The sequence below is a fragment of the Lissotriton vulgaris genome, chromosome 7, assembly GCF_964263255.1.
Source record: "Lissotriton vulgaris chromosome 7, aLisVul1.2, whole genome shotgun sequence".
Classification (NCBI taxonomy): domain Eukaryota; kingdom Metazoa; phylum Chordata; class Amphibia; order Caudata; family Salamandridae; genus Lissotriton; species Lissotriton vulgaris.
Window position 1 is genome coordinate 563,746,225 of NC_141695.1, and position 18,876 is coordinate 563,765,100.

Here is an 18,876-nt window from a genome sequence, read left to right on the forward strand (position 1 = left end):
AGCTAACTCCAGCATGGTGCTGAAGTAGGGTAATTGCTGGATAGTGCAGGAGTATAACTTACTATTCTAACTCCAGAGGAGTGCTGAAGTGGGGCAAGTGCTGAATAGTGCAGATGTATAACTTACTATTCCAAATCCAGGGGGGTGTTGAAGTAGGGTAAGTGCTGGATAGTGCAGGTATATAACATACTATTCTAACTCCAGGAGGGTGTTGAAGTAGGGTAAGTGCTGAATAGTGCAGGAGTAAAACTTACTATTCTAACTCCAGGGGGGTGTTGAAGTAGGGTAAGTGCTGGATAGTGCAGGTGTATAATTTACTATTCTAACTCCAGGAGGGTGCTGAAGTAGGGTAAGTGCTGGATAGTACAGGTGTATAACTTACTGTTCTAACTCCAGGGGGGTGTTAAAGTAGAGTAAGTGCTGGATAGTGCAGGAGTATAACTTACTATTCTAACTCAAGAGGGGTGTTGAAGTAGGGTAAGTGCTGGATAGTGCAGGTGTATAACTTACTATTCTAACTCCAGTGTGGTGCTGAAGTAGGGTAAGTAGTGGACAGTGCAGGAGTATAACTTACTAGTCTAACTCCAGGTGGGGGATTCTGAAGTAGGGTAAGTGCTGGATAGTGCAGGTGTATAACTTGGTATTCTAACTCCAGGGGGGTGTTTAAGTAGGGTATGTGCTGGATAGTGCAGGAGTATAAATTACTATTCTAACTCCAGTGTAGTGCTGAAGTAGGGATAGTGCTGGATAGTGCAAGTGCATAATTTACTATTCTAACTCCAGGGGAGTGTTGAAGTAGGGTAAGTGCTGGATAATGCAGGAGTATAACTTAATATTCTAACTCCAGGGGGGTGTTGAAGTAGTGTAAGTGCTGGATAGTGCAGGTGTATAACTTACTATTCTAACTCTAGTATGGTGCTTAAGTAGGGTAAGTGCTGGATAGTGCAGGAGTATAACTTACCAGTCTAACTCCAGGTTGGTGCTGAAATAGGGTAAGGGCTGGATAGTGCAGGTGTATAACGTAGTATTCTAACTCCAGGGGGGGTTGAAGTAGGGTTTGTGCTGGATAGAGCAGGAGTATAACTTACTAATCTAACTCCAGTGTAGTGCTGAAGTAGGGAAAGTACTGGATAGTGAAATTGTATAATTTACTATTCTAACTCCAGGGGGGTGTTGAAGTAGAGTAAGTGCTGGATAGTGCAGGAGTATAACTTACTCTTCTAAATCAAGGGGGGTGTTGAAGTACGGTAAGTGCTGGATAGTGCAGGTGTATAACTTACTAATCTAACTCCAGTATGGTGCTGAAGTAGGGTAATTGCTGGATAGTGCAGGTGTATAACTTACAATTCTAGCTCCAGGGGGTGTTGATGTAGGGCAAGTGCTGGATATTGCAGGTAAATAACTTAGTATTCTAACTCCAGGGGGGTGTTGAAGTAAGGTAAGTGCATGATAGTGCAGGTGTATAACTTACTAAGCTAACTCCAGCATGGTGCTGAAGTAGGGTAATTGCTGGATAGTGCAGGAGTATAACTTACTATTCTAACTCCAGAGGAGTGCTGAAGTGGGGCAAGTGCTGAATAGTGCAGATGTATAACTTACTATTCCAAATCCAGGGGGGTGTTGAAGTAGGGTAAGTGCTGGATAGTGCAGGTATATAACATACTATTCTAACTCCAATATGGTGCAGAAGTAGGGAAAGTACTGGATAGTACAGGAGTATTCCAACACCTGAAGGATTGCGGAGGGGATTGCTTGGCACATCTGTGTTCCCTGGCAGCGCTGGGTCCCTGAGGCTGTCTGAGGCTGTCTGTTCACCCGCCGCCGAGTAGTTTCCATCACTCGGCCGCGGACAGGGAAGAACTACAGCTCCCAGCCTGCCCTGAGGCAGAACCACGCCCACTTCCGGCGGAGCGCCACTGGAGGCGCTGAAAAGGAGAGAGCTCCCACTGAGGAGCGGGAGGTATTCCAACACCTGAAGGATTGCGGAGGGGATTGCTTGGCACATCTGTGTTCCCTGGCAGCGCTGGGTCCCTGAGGCTGTCTGTTCACCCGCCGCAGAGTAGTTTCCATCACTCGGCCGCGGACAGGGATGAACTACAGCTCCAAGCCTGCCCTGAGGCAGAACCACGCCCACTTCCGGCGGAGCGCGACCGGAGGCGCTGAAAAGGAGAGAGCTCCCACTGAGGAGCGGGAGGCATTCCAACACCTGAAGGATTGCGGAGGGGATTGCTTGGCACATCTGTGTTCCCTGGCAGTGCTGGGTCCCTGAGGCTGTCTGTTCACCCGCCGCCGAGTAGTTTCCATCACTCGGCCGCGGACAGGGAAGAACTACAGCTCCCAGCCTGCCCTGAGGCAGAACCACGCCCACTTCCGGCGGAGCGCGACCGGAGGCGCTGAAAAGGAGAGAGCTTCCACTGAGGAGCGGGAGGCATTCCAACACCTGAAGGATTGCGGAGGGGATTGCTTGGCACATCTGTGTTCCCTGGCAGCGCTGGGTCCCTGAGGCTGTCTGTTCACCCGCCGCCGAGTAGTTTCCATCACTCGGCCGCGGACAGGGAAGAACTACAGCTCCCAGCCTGCCCTGAGGCAGAACCACGCCCACTTCCGGCGGAGCGCGACCGGAGGCGCTGAAAAGGGGAGAGATCCCTACGCGTCGCGGACGCGCGCGGACGGCGCCGGGCGGAGCCCAGGCAGAGGGCGGGCCGTCTTTGGCCGTCAGTGGCAGACAGAGGCTGGGCTGGGCCACCCCTCTTACATCCAACGCCCGTGCTATAATTTCTTGAAGTCCACCATGTCAACCCGCTCTGGTAAAGCGTTGAGGGGTGGGGGAGAAAGTGCCACAGGGAATACTATAATCGGCACAATGGACAAATTCATCACTAGGGTGGCCGCGGTCATCGAAAAGGAAATTGTGATGACAGAACGCTGCCTCTCATTAGACTCTTTTACGTCCAAACGCTCCTCCCTGGGAACAGTTACACATGCCCTGTCTCCACCCTCAAACTACTCTACTTCTCCCTTAGCAGAGATAGTGTCGGTTGAGCCACGGATTGTAGCAATAGAAGCAGGCATTGATAGGATAGAGAGCTTAATCTCTAACTCACCTACCCGGAGCTATAGTCCAGCTGACAGGGGACCGAGGCTTTCACTACCTATATTATCTACGGATAGCATCCCTAGCAATAATCTACAACTTCCCAATGAGGCTCCTATAATAAGCCCTAAAGTAGCGCCCCCGACACAAGCTTCTTGCACCCTTAAGAAAAGGAAAAGGGTTATTAGCACCAGGAAAGGAAGCTACTCGGCGCTTTATAAGCGCCCAAGGATACAGCCTCACAAGACTCTTATGCAACCAGAAGTAGGAGAGCCAGCAATTCAAGGGAACATACCTCCTGTGGTTTCAACATTAGAAACAGCATCGCCCCAGCACTCGTCCATGGCACCTCTTCCACCACCAAAAGAGGGGTTTTCCATGGAGTACCTTGAGAATCAGGTTAAGGCTCTGTTGGCACCGCTGTTTGTCCAAGTTAAGAGTCTGGGGGATAGGCTTGATAGCTTTGAACAGACCACCCGGGATAACTTCTTCTCCCTGAAGTCTCTCATTAAATTACAATTAAAATCTAGAGACGATACTGCAAGTGGGAGTGAAGGGAAAGTAAATCCGGTAGGCCCTCCTCATGGTCATATACCGGCTCCACCCGCTTCTGCACTAGCCAGCGTTTCAGCTCTAACACCTGCTCCTATGGCAACTGCAAAACCGGGTAAATAGCCCACTACCACCCATGCTGTACAGGTCCATGCTAGTAAGGCCCCAGTAGCAAAAGCAGTTAAACCTAACTCCGCTCCCAAGAAGCAGCAAAATGGAGGGTTAGGATCCATTTCTAAACTACCTCCCGCCCTACCCACCGCCGCCAAAGGAGCAGTCCAAGTTCAAGTTTCAAAGGCAAAAGCAACCACAAATCCTTCTAATAACCCAATTCTACTGGTTATACCTGAAAAGGTTGTACGCAAATGTCCCCCAGTCAACCTCCCACCTGAGTGCCATCCATATGTAGCTGTTCTTATTAAAGTCCCGGCTTTGAAGGACAATCAGCAGGAAACGCACCTGGCGCTAAAGAATAAGGTCATCCACTGGTTGAAAGCCAATAGACCCCTTCCGGTGGGTGTGGATGGCCTGATTCTTGTTGTGCGTAGGGTGGGTTGGATTGGATATAAGAAGAAAACAGTGGAGGGGGATTGTGTGGTGGTTACCTTTCAGGACATAAGAGCTGCCCACGCTATTTCCAGTCAAGGACAGGTCACGTCCGGCCCGGGAGTTGAGGTGGTAGATCTGACATTCTTTTACCCGCGGCCGGCCCTGAATCCTATAAACTGCTTCCCTGTGATTCCAACTCCAAACTATGCTTATGGCCTTTGGCACCCAGTAACTAATGTTCCACATCTGCATGCAGTTCCACAATTGCCTAATTGGGGCGATTCGGGCTACTGACGTTTGGACCCCCCAGAGGAGGCTGAGACATCCTGGCCCTCTGACGCCAACTCTGTACCAATTGCTAAACCCCAAGAACCCCCGACTCCTTTAGATCACCGGGTGGCACCAGCATATTTAGGGGAGACTAGGTCGGGGATGACGGCACGGGAATGTGTGACCATTTGTCCCTCTGCGTGCGAGTCGGGCCATCCAGGCCCTGTGAGCCCTGCAACATTTCGGCTGTGGCGGACCCACTCATTAGGGTTCTCAGCTGGAATGTGGCCGGTCTGCACAGGAAGCTGGCCCTGCCGGATTGGAACGCTCAGGTGGAGCAATACTCCATCTGCCTGTTCCAGGAAACTTGGAGTAAAGAGCCTCTCCATAAGGCTGGATATTCCACCCACTTTCTACCAGCTATTCATTCCGAGTCAGGCAGGGGACGTCCATCGGGCGGCCTCCTTGTTTGGGTGTCCTCCGCACTAAATTGCAGGGTGGAAGAGCATGACACCAATTGTCATGATCTTCTTAATATTACACTTAAAAACTCCAGGGGGCATGTTGTTGCCAATATTTTCAACATATATGCCCGCGGTACCAAAGGGGGTAGAGAATCCCCTACCATTGCTTGTCTGGAGGCTTCGCTTCGATCCTCTCCATACAAGAACCGTACCCTAGTTGCGGGTGATTTTAATTGTACTTTCGAACCGCTTGGCCCTGAAGTCACCCAGGACCAGGAGGAAGATGACAATAAATGGGGGATCCCAGCCCTAGATCTCAGCCCAGTCAAAAAATGGACGGATGTGGTGCTTCAGGTCAATTCCTTAATTATGGAATTTGACCTGAGGGCTCTTAATGGCAGGACCACCTCTGATAAAGAGGGAGCCCACACCTACAATAGGCCAGGTCACACGTCAAGAATCGACTATCTCCTTCTCGACACCCATCTCTGGAGTCTGGTAAAGGACATGGCGATTATACCCTCTGTTGAGAGTGACCACAATCTCCTCTCTCTCACCCTGAACCATAGATGGCTAGATCACTTAGAGAGTAGAATTGTCTGCCCCCCCGCCCCAGATATGTCTGTGGTTTCCAACTGTAGCCGACGGCTAAAGTGGTCTAAGTTATCACTTTCAGCGGATAAGACATCTTCCATAACACAGCTAGTAGCTGCAGCTCTGGAAAACCTCGCTAGTCCTGAGGGAGGGCTGGCGGATGTGCCTGCAGGGTTTTGCAACCTGATACAGGCTCTTAGTGATCTTTTTATTGTCCGAGGAAGTGCTAGTACGAAGAATCCTCGCCCAAGGACTAGACAAGGGTGGTTTAATTCCAAGTGTAGGGAAGCTAAGAAACTACTTGTTAAAGCTGCCAAATCCAAATGCCCAATTAGGACCAGAGAGGCAAGAAGGCTATACTCCCACTGTCAAAAACATGCCAAAAAGGAGTGGGAGGACAATTTTTGGCAGGACCTCTTGGCTGCTAGTCGAGGGAGAGATGCGAAAGGGTTTTGGGACCTGGTGGGCAGTAGGAACCGTCCGGATGACACCTTGAGGACGTGTACTATCACCGCCCAATCGTGGTCCAACCACTTCAAGGCTCTCTACTCAGCTACAGAAGGATTGTTAAATGACCCCTTCATTCTCCCCCCCTACACCTTGGATAGAGATTTGGATTACTTTTCTGCAGGGGAGGTAACGAGCCTGATAAAAACCATCTTGCCATTAAAAGCTGCTGGCCCGGATGGGTTACCCGGGGACCTCCTTCGAGCCTATCCAGTCGAATGGGGGGTGTTGATCTCTGTACTTTTGAATGCCATTATTGAGGGAGGAACAGTTCCTGAGTCCTGGAGAGGGGCAGAGGTAGTCCCGATTTTTAAAAAGGGCAGCCGGGACCTCCCCGGGAACTATAGGCTGATTAGCCTTATAGACTCCACACAGAAGCTGGCGGGGAAAGTTATCCTGGGAAGGATCCTCCAATGGGTGGATGATAACCACATTCTGTCTGAGATGCAAGCAGGCTTTCGCTCAGGCACTGGAACAATTGAGCAAGTCTTCAGACTCCTGTTGCTATACTGGAAGGTGGTGGAACTAGGCAAGGGCAGTCTTTACTTGGCCTTTATAGACTTAAAGACTGCCTTTGACCTGGTTCCTAGGGAGGAACTCTGGAGGGTGTTGTATGGTCTTGGAATAACCCCCTATATTCTAAACCTTCTTATTAAACTTCACAACGCCAATTATGCCCAGGTCAGGTGGGGTTTAAATGGGGAAAAGACCGACAAAATTCCAGTTGAGAGGGGTGTCCGACAGGGCTGTGTTTTAGCTCCCACCCTATTTTCTCTCTATGTAAATGGGGTGGTCGAGCACCTGCTTGAAGATCCAGCAGACGCCCCCACTCTGGGTGGCGTAAAGATCCCAACCCTGTTGTTTGCCGATGACACCCTTCTCATTTCGAAAACCCCTCAAGGTCTACAAAAGCTTCTAGACCGCTTCCAGGATTTTTGTGTAAAAAGAGGACTCATCATTAATGTGGACAAAACAAAGTACCTTATCATGCACCCACCGCGAAAACTTGGTCGCCCGCCTATTCTGAACTCGATTGCTCTCGAAAGAGTTTCAGAATTTGACTACCTGGGAATTCGCTTGAGCGATACACTGAGTTGGACCCCCCACATAAACAAATTGACTCTGGGCCTCAAAAGGGTGGGGGGAGCACTGCTAAAGGAGTATAACAACTCATCGAAACATTGTGTAGCTCCGATTCTAGACATTTACAAAGCCCGGGCAGCTTCTGCATCACTCTACGGAGCAGAGTTATGGGGCCTGGGCAATACGGACTCCCTGACCAAGGCAGAAAACAAATTCATTAAGGATTTTTTGGCTATTCCGATAAGTACTCCGACAGTCCCAGTACTTCTGGATGCAGGTTGTAAGGCAATCAAGGATCAGGCACGCCTTCGACCACTCCTGCTGTGGGCTCGCCTGTGGAGAGTCCCTGAACTTAAATCTTATGCAGACGGATTGGCGGAGGTGATGCATTCAGACGGTTGGCAAAATATCAAATGGCTTAAAGACATCAAACATTTGCTTGGGGATCTGGGCATGGGCTCCTGTTGGTTTACACATTCATCACCCCCCAAGGAGACCTTGAAAAAACTCTATTGGGAATGGGTCTCAGCCAGGCTCATTAGTAACCAGCGACACTGCAAATCCACCGCAGCCTTCTTGGAAATCAAAGACGTTGTTGCCCTTGAGCCATACCTTGACATTATTACCATCCCCATGGATCGGGCTCTTTACATTAAATTTAGATTAGGGACCCTACCGCTTGCGGATCTTGTTTCTAGATGGAAAGTATCTAACCAGACTTCATGTAACTGTGCCTTATGTTTTGACAGACGTGAAACCGTGGCACACTTCCTTTTTGAATGCCCGGACTATGCGCGACCAAGATCCCGTTGGCTTAAACCAATTTGTAGAGAACTGGGGATTCGAGATTGTTTGGTGGCCCTACGGATTTTGCAAACGGACACTGCCCCCAATATTGTTTGTGCTGTCTCTAAGTTTTTAAAATGGGCTTGGTTGGTTCGCTTAAAAAGACTGTCTATTTCAATTTAATTCCTTTTAATTAACTTATTATGATCAATTTACTATTCTTCCCCATTGGATGTTTTTAATGTCAGTCTTTTTTTCTTATTGATGCACTGTTTTTAAATGTGTTATGTAAATGCTTTTAAGATATTCCAAATATCGAAATAAAGCTATCAACCAACCAACCAACCAACCATAACTTTCTATTCTAACTCCAGGGGGGTGTTGGAGTACAGTAAGTGCTGGATAGTACAGATGTAATCTTTACTATCTAACTCTAGGTGAGGTTTTGAAGTTGGATAAGTGCTGTTCAATGCAGTTATGTAACTTACTATTCTAACTCCTTGGACTGAGGAAGTAAGAAAAGATTAGTATAGGCAATTTAGTGTTTAAATAGACAGTTATATGAAGCAAAAACATTTATAGTACAAATATTTTTTTCAAATACATTTTTTTTCTCCATTTCAGATAATGTCCACAGATAAAATAGCCAAATATATATCACCAACCTAAGGAAACCAACTGTTAAAACATGCAGGGTACATATATTGCAAGAAGAGTATTAGTGAACCAAGAAGACATTGGAGGTGCGTGCAATATTAGAACATGGGAATGTTGGGAGCTCCATTGCAGACAATAGAGTGCTCCCTGCTTCTATGGGCTGGTAAAGGCCCGCAGAGCAACATTCCAATGTTCTACAAAGGCTTCTCGAAGCTCGAGCTTCGAGAACCCTTTGTTTAATTTGTTAGAACATTCTGCCCTCTAGTGGCAGAATGTTCTAATAGCCTTATAGCCCTTCGTAGCAGGGCTATACCGGCTATTAAAGTCCTGCTGTCTCATTAAAGTCCCTCGCCTTCGGCTCGGGCCTTTAACGATTCAGCAGTGCTTTAATAGCCGGTATAGCCCGCTACGGCGGGCTATAAGGCTATATTACTCAAGCTATTGCAAAGGCAGAGCGGTTACTCTTGGTGACACAGTTGTTAAAACATCTGAACATAACCACTCTGCCTCTGCAATGGATATAGAGGTAAGAGAAACAAGTAACAAAATGAAGAATATTGCAAGCACCTCCAATGACTCTTCTGGTTCAATTTTAAGGGAGGTTGCTCAGCATGTCTCTAGTCATGTAGCTAGCAGTATGCCAATCATACATAACCTGAGAAGAATTATTCAAAGAAAAAAACAGGCAATTAACCCACAAAGAACTACTCCTCAAACCTATTCTGATATTCAAATTCCTCCTGAACTCACTCTTTCTATATCTATATCCTGCATGATAACAAAAACCCTCAAAAACGAATGATCATCTTCAGCACACCCCGTAATCTAGCAAAGTTAGAGAATAGTGAAATTTGGATGATGGATGGGACATTTAAAATCACGCCCCATCCATTCACTCAAATTTACAAAATTAATTCAAAAATTAACAACACAGTTGGCCCCTTAGGGGCCAATTCCGATCCAGTTAAATCCCCCACGAATCGCAGTACGGTCCATTTTTCCCATACGATTCGTATACCTACAACGGCCCCGTACGTACGATGAAGTACAATCCTAACCCAAAGCATATCTGCGTATGAATCGTACCAAACACCATACGAACAAAAAATACATAAGATACATATCCGGGTCACGCTGTACACGCCGTCAGTACATAAACAGGCAGCAGTTTCCAGCACAGCAAGTACGATTCGTCTCGGCGACACTCCGTACGACCCTATTGCTACGGGAGCTGAAAACTACTGTAAAAGCAGAGTCCGGTCCGAACTGCAGCCAGGTACGCGACAGACATGCCATGAACCCCATTGACCGTATCATCCCAGTCCTGTACGCCTACGACCTGGTGCACAGAAACCGACGACGGCGCATTCGGTGAGAACAACGTACCGCAACAACGGAAGTGTACATGTACGGTGCGTCACATGCTCGCATATACCACCATTGCAATAGTGATACAAGCCGCACAAACGCCCTGAATGTTGGGATACGGTGCATCACATGCTCGCGTATATCACCATTGCAATAGTGATACGAGCCGCACACACGCCATTTATGTTGGGGTATGGTGCGTTACATCTGAGGGGTGTGTGGATATCACTCCCAGCAGTGCTGAGACATAGGAGGGGTGTGTGGATATGACTCTCAGGAGTGCCCAGACATAGAAGGTGGGTGTGGATATGACACCCAGCAGTGCCCAGACATATGAGGGGTGGGTGCAGAGGACTTCCAGCAGTGCCCAGAGATAGGAGGGGTGGGCGGATACGAGTCCCAGCATAGGCCAACAGTATGGGGGTGGGTGGATATGACTCCCAGCAGTGTCGAGACATAGGAGGGCGGTGTGGATATGACTCCCAGAAGTGTCCAGACATAGGAGGGGTGAGTGGATATGACTCCCAGAATAGGTCAACAGTATGGCGGTGGGTGGATATGACTCCCAGCAGTGCCCTGACATAGGAGGGGTGGGTGCAGAGGACACCCAGCAGTGTCCAGACATAGGAGGGATGGGTGCAGAGGACTCCCAGCAGTGCCCAGACATAGGAGGGTGGGTGCAGAGGACTCCCAGCAGTGCCCAGACATCGGAATGGGGGTGTGGATATGACTCCCAATAGTGTCCAGACATAGGAGGGGTGGGTACAGAGGACTCCCAGCAGTGTCAAGACATAGGATGGGTGGGTGCAGAGGACTCCCAGCAGTGCCCAGATATAGGAGGGGTTGGGTCAGAGGACTCCCAGCAGTGCCCAGACATAGGAGGGGTGGGTGCAGAGGACTCCCAGCATAGGCCAACAGTATGGGGGTGGGTGGATATGACTCCCAGCAGTGGGGCTTCGCAAAGCTACGCGAAGTGGGCAAAAAACTACGTCCACCCACGCACTTGGCGTAGCCCCACTACGCGCCACCTGCCTCCCTCCCGCCCTCCCTAAATGCTTTAAATGAATATATAAATGAATTATAAAAGCACTTACCTTGTCTGCCGCATCCCCGGGGCTCCCGTGCTGGATAGTGGAGATGTATAACTTACTATTGCAGCTCCAGGAGGGTGCTGAAGTAGGGTAAGTGGTGGATAGTGCAGGTGTAGAACTTACAATTCTAACTCCAGGAGGGAGTTGAAGTAGGGTAAGTGCTGGATAGTGCAGGAGTATAACTTACTATTCTAACTCCAGCGCAGTTCTGAAGTAGGGAAAGTGCCAGATAGTACAAGTGTATAATTTTCTATTCTAACTCCAGGGGGGTGTTGAAGTAGAGTAAGTGCTGGATAGTGCAGGAGTATAACTTACTCTTCTAAACCAAGGGGGGTGTTGAAGTAGGGTAAGTGCTGGATAGTGCAGGTGTATAACTTACTAATCTAACTCACACGGACGCCGTTTTCCTCGCTGCTGACGCCACTTTGCTGCCTGCCCACGGACCTTGAATTACACCTAGTGGAACCCGCTTCGCGGGTCCCACGTCGCTGGAAGGGGCATCCCGAGGCTGTGCTTTCTCCTCTGCTGCTGGGCGGTGAGTGTGTGACAGGGCTGCGAGCAGCAACCCGGACTCAGTATCCCAGGAGTCCCGGGTTGCCTTGGCCATTTCCAGCTGGCCTGCTCTCCCTGACCGCCCCGCCCAGCCCCACATGCTTCAAAGGCGGCAGTGATTTCCCTCTGCCTTGGGACTCACACGGACGCCGTTTTCCTCGCTGCTGACGCCACTTTGCTGCCTGCCCACGGACCTTGAATTACACCTAGTGGAACCCGCTTTGCGGGTCCCACGTCGCTGGAAGGGGCATCCCGAGGCTGTGCTTTCTCCTCTGCTGCTGGGCGGTGAGTGTGTGACAGGGCTGCGAGCAGCAACCCGGACTCAGTATCCCAGGAGTCCCGGGTTGCCTTGGCCGTTTCCAGCTGGCCTGCTCTCCCTGACCGCCCCGCCCAGCCCCACCTGCTTCAAAGGCGGCAGTGATTTCCCTCTGCCTTGGGACTCACACGGACGCCGTTTTCCTCGCTGCTGACGCCACTTTGCTGCCTGCCCACGGACCTTGAATTACACCTAGTGGAACCCGCTTTGCGGGTCCCACGTCGCTGGAAGGGGCATCCCGAGGCTGTGCTTTCTCCTCTGCCGCTGGGCGGTGAGTGTGTGACAGGGCTGCGAGCAGCAACCCGGACTCAGTATCCCAGGAGTCCCGGGTTGCCTTGGCCGTTTCCAGCTGGCCTGCTCTCCCTGACCGCCCCGCCCAGCCCCACCTGACCTGCAACGGCTCCTCCCCCTTACCTGCAGTCAGTACTTACTGAGCCAACTGCCCAGCTGCGCGGGAGCGCGCGGGAGGGCGCCGGGAGAAGCCCGGGACAAGGGCGGGACCGTCTGTGGCCGTCAGGGGCCAGAGGAGGCCGGGCTGGGCCTGACCTCCTTCTTTGTAGTCCGGAGGACATTGTTCATTACAGAATGGATATGGCAACAGAAGAAGAAACCCCGGGTAAAAAATCCAGATTACGTAATGGATCCCTGGAGAATTACTTTCCAAAGAAGAGCGAGGGAGAAAAGGATTCCATTCTAGCAGAGCGCAGGGCAGAGCGGCGTCGCTCTGTTGAGAATATGAAACACAGACCCCTCACTGATAGTCTACTTGAATTGACCCGGGAGGGTGATTCGAATGGCCTAAGTGAGGATAACGTAAGTCAAGATGGAGTCCCCCTACTGTTTCGTGACTTTGTAGCCACTCCTTGCCTGCCCTCGGATAATATTATAATTGTTTCTCCAACCCCTAGTGTTAGTCGGGTGGCTGACACATCTAAATCTAGGAAGCAGAAAGTTAATATTTTTCCTGTAGCCCAGACCCACCGCCCTCCCCCTAGTAAAAAAAGGAGGAAACAAAGGGCGGTATCAGGTAAAGCCAAAACATCGCACGCTGATTTCGGTAAAGGGATAAAAACTCCGATTACAACTGAGACTCCTCCAGTAGCAGAGCAGGATCACACACCACAGGTAGCCGTTCCACCGGTTCATTGTCCATCTTTAGCAACCACCCTAGATGAGGCTCCTGATAACAACACTAGAGTCACCCCACCTATTACTTCACCACTACTTCCCCCCATAGTGTCAGGGAACCTGGAATTTTTGTTAAGATCTCTCCTCCTACCCATTAATGAGTCTATTAAAAAGGTGGAAATTAGATTAACCATATTGGAAGCCGCCATAACTAGTATGTCTACCCATATCAAAAATAAAGGAAGTGTGGCGGTGCATTCCACACCCCCTCCTACCACACCACAAAGGGAATCTAGAATTCCTCCTACCCCTGCTCCGACTAAGCAAACTCGCCAGCCTCCGGGTGGAGCCGTGCCCCCAACTCATAACACTCCGCCGCCTAAACAACCTAAACAACCTAAAGCACCAGCCATTGAGTTGGGAGCGGGCCCCTCCAAACCATCTTTAAAGGCCTCGACGAGCAACAATCAGAGTGCACACGGGGATGGTGGAAAAAGTAGAATACCTCATAAAAGGGTCCCACAAGTAGAAATTCCCCCAGAAGCTGTGCCCTACGTGGTGATTCTAACGGGGGTCCCGCAGTTAACTGAAAATAAGAAGGAGGGATTTGCCGACCTCAAAAACAAAATTATCCATTGGTTGCGGTTGCACAGGCCGATAGCACCTAACATAGATGGGGACATAGTTCATGTTAGACGGATCAACTGGCTGGGAAGTAGAACTAAAGATATCGAGGGGGACCTAGTGGTGGTCAATTTTAGAGACCCTCGGGCAGCTGATTACATCCTAAATTGGCCACCTGGGAATGGGGAAACCTGTGTTATCCCAAGGCTTTAACATACTTTTACCCCAGGTCAGAAGTTACCAACTCCAAATATTCAAACAGACCACAATCTTATAGGCCGCCCTTTATACCACCCTACATTAATAATCATCCCCAGTATGGGCATCAGTTCACTAGGGTGCCTGATTTACACTCTGCCTGGTCCATGGTCCCCCATAGACATATGCTGAACCAGGGTTCCAGTATGAACCACCTGAGACCCTTTACCCCGTTGGATACCTACAATCGGTTTTCCCAGCTGTCAGGGCTGGAAGACTGCGATTGAAGTTTGTGGCAAGGGGGGGAAAATGATAATGAACTTCCTGGGGATGAGGTTCCTCGTCCACCTTGGGGTAGCATTGGTACTGAAGAAGTTAGTCTATCTAGAGACCATATGGTGACCATCAATGACATAACTGAGGATTCTAGGTCAGCTGCGCCCGTGACGAGCATGGTTGGTTGCTTCGCAACCCCCATTTCATTGGCCCAGGAGGGGGGGAGCCCTTTGACTAGGGTGGTTAACGAGAGGTTGCCCAAGGTGGGTTACACTTCTATGCCTAGAGGAAGGCGGATAATAAACCTCCTTTCTTGGAATATTGCCGGGCTAAAGAGGAAGTTAGAAATCCCGGAGTGGCACACACTCATTGAGCAGTTTGATGTCTGCCTGTTTCAGGAGTCATGGAGTCTTGTTCCGCTACATAAATCGGGGTATACTACCCACTTTGTGCCCGCAGTAAGTAAGGGAAAGGGCAGACCATCGGGCGGTCTCATAGTTTGGATAAAAATAGATCTGAACTGGGTGGTCACAAGCCATATTGTGGAGTGTAACGATATACTCCACCTTTCGGCAAAAGGAGGGGAGGATGTCGTAAGGCTTGACCTTTTTAATGTTTATGCAAGAGGGACACAGGGTGACTCTCCCTCTTTGACCTTAACAGCCCTGGATTCGGCCTTAGCCAATTGCCCCTGCTCAGCTAAAATTCTTGTGGGGGGTGATTTCAATTGTACATTTGAACCCCTTCTCGGAGACGACCCCTTAGGAATCGAAGAGGAGGATTCAAAATGGTCCATTCCAACTCTTTCCCTGCCCCCTGTTAGGAAGTGGTCACCTAGGGCCATACAAATTAATGCACTAACAAGGGACCATAAATTAAGAGCCCTTAATGGTAGGACTATATCTGATCAGTCAGGGGCATTGACCTTTAATAGACTCTCAGGGCCGTCCCGAATCGATTACATCCTAATGGATGTTGGATTTTGGCCGGACCTGATTGATATGGAGGTCGTCCCAAGTCAGGATAGTGACCACAATCCCCTGTGTTGCAAGTTCAATTGGGGTGTTCTGAACGACAGGCGAGCGATTGCCACCTTAAAAACATCCAAAGAAGTTATCCCATTTAATAATAACCGTAAACTGAAATGGGATAAGGCTAAGCTTAATGAGGACTATATAGGAAGCATCAAAGCGATGGTTGAGGGTTTGTCTTCCAACTTAGAAATCTGGGTTGGTGAAAATCGGACCGCCAATCACCAATACCCCTCCCTTGACTCTGCCTATAAAACCACAATAGATCGAGTTGGCCAATTTTTTATCTCGAAGGGAAAAAGTAATAGGGCTCCTGCTACACCCTCTACTCTTAGCAAATCATGGTATAATGATCATTGTAAGAGCAAAAGGAAAAAATTGACAAATGCTCTGCTTTCGGGGGACCCTTCACTGGTTAGAGCGGCCAGGAAGGATTATCTGAAAGCATTATCATTGGCCAAACAAGAGTGGGAGGAACAGCATTGGCAGGATCTTTCCAATGCTGTGAGTAGTAGGAACCCAAACCTTTTTTGGGAACTGGTCAATAGATCTAGGCAGAGAAAATCGCAACCATTGGCTGATCATATAACTTGCCAGCAATGGTTTACACATTTCTCATCCCTATATGGAGACTCGGAAGAAACAACTAGTCCTGGGGAGAATAGCCTGGGTGAAGGGGATCCCGTAGATGATAATGTCCTTTTATTTTCAACAGGAGAAGTAGTGTTGGCGATTAGACACCTAACCCCTAGGAAAGCCGCTGGGCAGGATGGGATCCCTGGGGATCTGTTGATGGCGGAGCCAGAGGCCTGGGCTAAACTAATTGCGATTATAATTAATCTGATCACGAGGGGACACCAGGTTCCAGACTCCTGGAAAGGGGCTGAGGTAGTTACTGTGTACAAGAAGGGGGCTAGAGATGACCCTGCGAACTACAGACCCATCAGTTTGATAGACATAATCCAGAAAGTGGTCGGCAGGGTCATCATTTCAAGAGTAGGCGACTGGATAGAGGAGGCTAGTATCCTCTCCCACTTACAGGCGGGGTTCAGAAGGAAAGTTGGTACAATGGACCAGGTCTTTCGTCTCTTTGCCATCTATTGGAAGGCGGTTACTATCATGAAGGGCAGTTTGTATATGGCCTTCATCGATCTTAAAACTGCATTCGACCTGGTCCCTCGTACAAAACTTTGGGAAATTCTAGGAGAGATGGGTATCCCCAGTGGTCTTCTGAGCCTAATCGTAAAGCTGCACGAGGGGAACTATGCGAGGGTTAGATGGGGTTCCCAGGGGCAACTTACAGACAGGATCCCAGTGCGGAGAGGAGTACGTCAGGGCTGTGTCATGGCTCCGACCCTCTTCTCCCTATTCGTAAACGGAGTGGTTGACCATCTAAAGGGGGAGGAGTCGGATGCCCCATCCCTGGCGGGGGAGAAAATCCCCACACTTCTCTTCGCTGACGACACCCTATTAATTTCCAAATCCCCAGTGGGCTTACAAAAACTCTTGAATCGGTTTAGCTCCTTCTGCACTACCCGAGGCTTAACTATCAATACATCGAAAACCAAATTGATGGCTTTTGCACCCTCAAAAAGATTTAAAAATAATTTTGTACTTAACAACGCCCCCCTCGAGCTGGTCGAGTCTTTTGACTATCTTGGTGTCCGGATTAACAGCCGCATGTCCTGGAAGGATCATCTTTCCAAAATGTTATTAAACCATCGAAGAGTATCCGGGGTGACGCTGAAGGAGATCCGTGAATCAACTAGTAAACCGGTCTCCCCAGCTATGACCATCTATGAGGGTCAGTTTCTTCCTGCAGCACTTTATGGCTCCGAACTGTGGGGGTTTGAAGGGGTTTCTGACTTGATGAGAGCGGAAAACAACTTTTTTTAGGAAAGTGGTAGCTCTTCCCACTTCCACCCCAATGATCCCTCTAAGATTAGATCTGGGCAGAAAAACAGTAAAGGACTTGGTGAGGCTACGCCCGTTGTTATTCTGGTCCCGACTAAGAAGAACCGAGGAGCTCGCAAAGTATGCAGAAGGGCTGGATGAACTACTACTACTGGACACTTGTAAAAAAATAGGATGGCTAAATAAACTGAAGGAATTGGCTTTCAGCTTGGGTCTAAAAGAGGCATGGGAGCTGCAATCACCACCACCCAAAGATGTTATAAAAAAAACTATACTGGGACTGGGTACAGAGTAACGCTACGAGGTCTACGAATTTGGGCACTCTTACTGACCAATTTTTGTCAATTAAGTGTGTGCGTAAATTGGAACCCTTTCTCGACCTAATAACCAAACCATTGGATCGAGCGCTGTACCTAAAATTGCGATATGGGACGCTCCCGGTTCATGACTTTACGGTGAGATGGTTGAATACAGATGCCCGCTCGCGTGCATGCCCGGGCTGTGCGGCCCCTAAGGAATCGGTGGCTCACTTGTTTTTCGCCTGCCCAGCTTATAAAGGGGCGCGGAAATTCTGGTTGAAACCCGTCTGTAGGGAATTAGGGCTGAGGTGCCATAGCCAGGCACTACGTGTCCTCTCTACAGATTCTTCATCTGCCAGCATGATCTGTGGGGTGGCTAAATTTTTGGGAAGTGCGTGGATGACACGTTCCCGCTTACTGAAACTACAATTTGGAGGTTCCATTAGTTGAGGACGATTTTATTGCCAGGAAATTGACGAACGAGGTGTCCATGCTTCTACTGTATTTTATAATCTTTTATTGGTATTTGAAATGTCATGTATATGTATTCTTTTATGGTGATAAATTGCCGAATAAAGATATTCAAACTGAAACTAATCTAACTCCAGTATGGTGCTGAAGTAGGGTAAATGCTGGATAGTGCAGGTGTATAACTTACAATTCTAGCTCCAGGGGGGTGTTGAAGTAAGGTAAGTGCTGGATAGTGCAGGTGTATAACTTACTAATTTAACTGCAGCATAGTGCTGAAGTAGGGTAATTGCTGGATTGTGCAGGAGTATAACTTACTATTCTAACTCCAGAGGAGTGCTGAAGTGGGGCAAGTGCTGGATAGGCCAACAGTATGGGGGTGGGTGGATATGACTCCCAGAAGAGCCCAGACATAGGAGGTGGGTGGGAATATGACTCTCAGCAGTGCCCAGACATAGGAGGTGGGTATGGATATGACTCCAAGCAGTGCCCAGACATAGGAAGGGTGGGTGGATATGACTCCCAGCAGTGCCCAGACATAGGAGGGGTGGGGGATATGACCCCCAGCATATGCCAACAGTATGGGGTGGTTGGATATGACACCCAGCAGTGCCCAGACATAGGAGGTGGGTGTGGATCTGTCTCCCAGCAGGACCCAGACAAAGGAGGTGGGTGTGGATATGACTCCCAGCAGTGCCCAGACATAGGAGGGGTGGGTGGATATGACTCCCAGCATAGGCCAACAGTATGGGGGTGGGTGGATATGACTCCCAGCAGTGCCCAGACATAGGAGGTGGGTGTGGATATGACTTCCAGCAGTGTCCAGACATAGGAGATGGGTGTGGGTATGCCTTCCAACTGTGGCCAGACACAGGAGGGGTGGGAGGATATGACTCCCAGCAGTGCCCAGACATAGGAGGGGTGGGTGGATATGACTCCCAGCATAGGCCAACAGTATGGGGGTGGGTGGATATGACTTGCAGCAGTGCCCAGATATAGGAGGTGGGTGTCGATATAACTCCAAGCAGTGCCCAGACATAGGAGGTGGGTGTGAA